This window comes from Pan paniscus, chromosome X (genome assembly GCF_029289425.2).
Source record: "Pan paniscus chromosome X, NHGRI_mPanPan1-v2.0_pri, whole genome shotgun sequence".
NCBI classification, from domain to species: domain Eukaryota; kingdom Metazoa; phylum Chordata; class Mammalia; order Primates; family Hominidae; genus Pan; species Pan paniscus.
In genome coordinates, this window is record NC_073272.2 from 100,931,500 (window position 1) to 100,937,515 (window position 6,016).

Genomic DNA, 6,016 nt, shown 5'->3' on the forward strand with positions numbered 1-6,016 from the left:
TATATCAAAAAGATAATCCAGGGGCCAGGCATGGTGGCTCACTCCTGTAATTCCCAGCACTTTGGGAGTCCAGGGCTGGCCGATCACCTGAGTTCAGGAGTTCGAGACCAGCCTGACCAACATGGAGAAACCCCATCTCTACCAAAAATACAAAATTAGCTGGGCGTTGTGGTGCATGCCTGTAATCCCAGCTACTCGGGAGGCTGAGGCAGGAGAATTGCTTGAACCCAGGTGGCAGAGGTGGCGGTGAGCCAAGATCGCACCATTGCACTCCAGCCCGGACAACAAGAGCAAAACTGTCTCAAAAAGAAGAAAAAAATAAAGATAATCCACCATGGTCAAGTTGGTTTCATACCAGGGATGCAGGAGTGGTTTAACATATGCAAGTTAATACATGTGATACACCACATAAACAGAATTAAAAACAAAAATCACATGATCATCTCAATAGATGCGGAAAAAGCATTTGACAAAATCCAGCATCCCTTTATGATTAAAACTCTCAGCAAAATCGGCATACAAAGGACATACCTCAATGTAATAAAAGCCATCTATGACGAACCCACAGCCAACATAATACTGAATGGTGAAAAGGTGAAAGCATTCCCTCTGAGAACTGGAACAAGACAAGGATGCCCACTCTCACTACTCCTCTTCAACATAGTACTGGAAGTTCTAACCAGAGCAGTCAGACAAGAGAAAGAAATAAAGGGCATCCAATTGGTAAAGAGGAAGTCAAACTGTCGCTGTTTGTGGATGATATGATTGTTTACCTAGAAAATCCTAAAGACTCCTCCAGAAAGCTCCTAGAACTGATAAAAAAGTACAGCAAAGTTTCCAGATACAAAATTAATGTACACACATCAGTAGCTCTTCTATATACCAACAGCGACCAAGCTGAGAATCAAATCAAGAACTCAACCCCTTTTACAATAGCTGCAAAAAAGATAAAATACTTAGGAATAGACCTAACCAAGGAGGTGAAAGACCTCTACAAGGAAAACTACAAAACACTGCTGAAAGAAAGCATAGATGACACAAGCAAATAGAAGCACATCCCATGCTCATGGATGGGTAGAATCAATATTGTGAAAATGACCATCCTTCCAAAAGCAATCTACAAATTCAATGCAATTCCCATCAAAATACCACGATCATTCATCACAGAATTAGAAAAAACAATTCTAAAATTCATATGGAACCAAAAAAGAGCCCACATAGCCAAAGCAAAACTAAGCAAAAAGAACAAATCTGGAGGCATCAGATTACCTGATTCCAAGCTATACTATAAGGCCATAGTCAGACAAACAGCATGGTACTGGTATAAAAATAGGCACATAGATGAATGGGACAGAATAGAGAACCCGGAAACAAACCCAAATACTTACATCCAACTGATCTTCAACAAAGCAAACAAAAACATAAAGTGGAGAAAGGACACCCTTTTCAACAAATGATGCTGGGATAATTGGCTAGCCACATGTCAGAGAATGAAACTGAATCTTCATCTCTCACCTTATACAAAAATCAACTCAAGATGGATTAAGGACTTAAATCTAAGACCTGAAACTATTAAAATTCTAGAAGATAACATTAGAAAAACCCTTCTAGACATTGGCTTAGGCAAGAACTTCATGACCAAGAACCCAAATGCAAATGCAATAAAAACAAAGATAAATAGCTGGGACTTAAAGAGCTTTTGCACGAAAAAAAGAACAGTCAGCAGTGTAAAGAGAACCCACAGAGTGGGAGAAAAGCTTCACAATCTATACATCTGACAAAGGACTAATATCCAGAATCTACAATGAACTCAAACAAATCAGCAAGATAAAAACAAACAATTCCATCAAAAAGTGGGCTAAGGACATGAAAAGACAATTCTCAAAAGAAGATATACAAATGCATATGAAAAAATGCTCAACATCACCAATGATCGGGGAAATGCAAATCAAAACTGCAATGCAATACTACCTTACTTCTGCAAGAATGGCCATAATCAAAAAATCAGAAAACAGTAGATGTTGGTGTGGATGCAGTGAACAGGGAACATTTTTACGTGTTGGTGGGAATGTAAACAAGTACGGCCACCATGGAAAACAGTGTGGAGATTCCTTGAAGAACTGAAAGTAGAACTACCATTTGATCCAGCAATCCCACTACTGGGTATCTACCAGGAGGAAAAGAAGTCGTTATACGAAGAAGATACTTGCACACACGTTTATAGTAGCACAATTTGCAATTGCAAAAACGTGGAACCAACCCAAATGCCCATCAATCAACCAGTGGATAAATTAACTGTGGTATATCTATACAATGGAATACTACCCACCCATAAAAAGGAATGAATTAATGGCATTCACAGCGACCTGGATGGGATTGGAGACAATTATTCAAAGTGAAGTAACTCAGGAATGGAAAACCAAACCTTGTATGTTCTCACTCATAAGAGGGAGCTAAGCTATGAGGATGCAAAGGCGTAAGAATGACACAATGGACTTTGGAGACTCAGGGGGAAAGGGTGGGAAAGGGGTGAGGTATAAAAGACTACAAATTGGGTTCAGTGTATACTGCCCGGGTGATGGGTGCACCAAAATCTCACAAATGAACCACTAAAGAACTTACTCATGTAACCAAATACCACCTGTTCCCCGATAACCTATGGAAAAAAAAAACAAAAAACAAACAAAAAAACCTGAACACCTTATTTAATGAGATAACCAAGCAACCTGCACCCCACCCCACCCCCACCCCTAGTGGAACAACTGACATTTTAACTCCTACCCAATGCTCTGGTTTTGGGTTTTTCAACTTTGTTTTGACCCCTGGGGATTTCCTTTACTTACTTGCAAGTTCAGCTGTACATTTAAAAGGATTTTATATTGTATTTGGTATTTCTAAGTGTTTTGTAGTGTGGGAGGACTTTCATTCAGGTTATTTTGGCTACCATATTACTGGAAATGGACATCAAAGATTATTTTAAAAGGAAAATAATTTTAGGATGGCAAGCAGCATTGGCTTAAATGCCAATATTAGATTGAATTCTTAAAGAATTTTTATTTAGAAGGACATCCTCCTTTCTTTCATAGAAGAAGGTAAATGGATTTTTTCTGCCCTATTTTATCTTTAAATATTTTGGCTTGCCTAAAAAAGTAAACAAAACAGTCGACCTGCCAGTCACTATATATAATATGAATATATACATTCATATTTATGTAGAATAATTTGGGAGAAGTTCTAGTAATCTGGTGCAACTTAAATGCAAAGTAGACATTGAAGAATCTCTGGAGATGAGAATCACAAGGTAGACATGGACTACATAATTATGCCACGCTAAGGAGTTTAGATTTTATTTTGAAGGTGATGGGGAACCTCTCTATCTATATATGAATCTTGGCATATTTGGCAGAATACCAGTTTTCTTGCCAGTTTCTTAAAAGAAGACTTTCTTGAAATGGACTGTAGTGGGGGTGAGGAGAAGGATACATCTTACACATGTGCATGTGTATTCTGGGTGGGTATGAGAATCTTGATAAGATTAATGGTTCTCAAGTTTTGTTTTTTGTTTTTTTTTTGAGACAGAGTTTCACTCTGTAGACCAGGCTGGAGTGCGGTGGCACGATCTCGGCTGACTGCAAGCTCCGCCTCCCGGGTTCACGCCATTCTCCTGCCTCAGCCTCCCGAGTAGCTGGGACTACAAGCCCTCACCACCACGGCTGGCTAATTTTCTTGTATTTTTAGTAGAGACGGGGTTTCACCGTGTGTTAGCTAAGATGGCCTCGATCTCCTGACCTCGTGATCCGCCTGCCTCAGCCTCCCAAAGTGCTGAGATTACAGGTGTGAGCCACCGTGCCCAGCGGTTCTCAACTTTTTATGGTGAACTCTGCCCCACAAATAAAAGGTGCTTGGCATGCTTCTTAGAAAAGAGAGAGTAACTTATTTCCTTTCACACATGTCAGGAAGAAGATGTAATGTAATATGGATAAAGAGCAGATTGTTTATGGTAAGTCTTGAGTGGTCATCCTCTTTTGTTTCCTCTTACTCCTCATATTCAGAACCTAGTCTGTCTGTCTTGGAATTACATTTCTACCTTAGAAATCGACTAAGTATCTACTCCAGTCTTGTCCTTTTTGACTTCAGCACTCACGTGATTGTAATCTTCTGGAATTAGGTGCTTAAAATATTTGAGAGGTTCCCCATCACCTTCAAAATAAAATCTAAACTCCTTAGCGTGGCATAACTATGTAGTCCATGTCTACTTTGTGGTCCTCATTTCTAGAGATTCTCCGATGTCTGCCTCGCATTTACATTGCACCAGATTACTAGAACTTCCCCCAAATTCTATATATTAGACCTAAGCTTGTGATTTTTATTTATTTATTTATTTATTTGAGACGGAGTATCGCTCTTGTCGCCCAGGCTGGACTGCAATAGGGCCATCTCGGCTTTGCAACCTCTGCCTCCAAAGTTCAAGCGATTCTCCTGTCTTAGACTCCCGAGCAGCTAGGATTACAAGCATGTGCCACCACCCCCGGCTAATTATTTGTATTTTTAGTAAAGTTGGGGTTTCACCATGTTGGCCAGGCTGGTCTCGAACTCCTGACCTCAAGTGATCCGCCCACTTCGGCCTCCCAAAGTGCTGGGATTATAGGCATGAGCCACCGTGCCCAGCCAAGCTTCTGATTTTTTTTTTTGAGGGGATGTTTATTTATTTATTTAGAGACAGAGTTTCTCTTTTGTCATCCAGGTTGGAGTGCAATGGCATGATCTCAGCTCACTGCAACCTCCGCCTCCCGGCACAAGCAATTCTCCTGCTTCAGCCTCTCGAGTAGCTGGGATTACAGGCATGGGCTACCATGCCCAGCTAATTTTGTATTTTTAGTAGAGATGGGGTTTCACCATGTTGGTCAGGCTGGTCTTGAACTCCTGGCCTTGAGTTATCTTCCAGCCTTGGCCTCCCAAAGTGGCGGGATTATAGCCGTGAGCCACCGGGCCCGGCCTGGAAGGGATGTTTAGAGATATACTGACAAGTTGCAGAATGCACTGAACCCATTAACTTCTACAATGGATTTCCCTTTCAGTCTCAAAACACTTCTGGAGGTTGGTAATTTCTTTATTGATTTTTTTCTGAAATAAAATCAATTAACATCCATTATAAAAACTTAAAAACCACAGTAGTGTAAAAATAGGATATTTAGAAACTCCTTTGCACTCCCCTCATTTAGTTCTACCCCACGGAATTAACAATTGTCAATATGTCCTTGTTTATCCTTTCAGAGAATGGTGTCATATAAAACTTCTTATCTAGACTCAGGAGGCTGAGGCAGGAGAACCACTTAAACCTGGGAGGCAGAGGCTGCAGCCAGCTGAGACCGCACCACTGCACTCCAGCCTGGCAGGCAGAGCGAGACTCCGTCTCAAAAAAAAAAAAAAAAAAAAAAAAAGGAAAAAGAAAAAACATCTTAGCCAGGCACAATGGCTCATGCTTGTAATCACAGCACTTCTGAAGGCCAAGGTGGGAAGAAGATCCCCCGAGGGCAGGAGTTTGAGACCAGCCTTGGCAACTCAGAGACCCGCTCCCCCGCCCCACATCTCTTATGTTTTTTCTTATGCTTTCTCTTGGACATTTCTTTATTACATTTCTTCCTCTTTTTACAAAACCGCTGACTTATCTGTTTATGTGTCATGCCAAATTCAAATGAGATCGATAAACTCTCTTGTATTGTGGGGCACCTAACTTCAGCTTTGCCCAGAGTGTCCAAATGAGGGACTTGCTGACTAATCTTTTCTTGGGATGTTGTTTCTCATTTTCCCTTTCCCTTTTTTATTTTCCTGTTCATCTTCCAGCTCCTTTTCATTTTCTTCTTTTTCTCCCTCTCTCTTTCCGCCTGCTTCTCCTCCTCCTTCTCTCCATTTCTGCTTTCCCTTTTGTTCATCTTCACTGTAATTTCCATTTGATTGTTCTGGATTTTGATCCCAAGGCATAGCTGGTTGTTTCTGCATAACAAGATCCCAACTC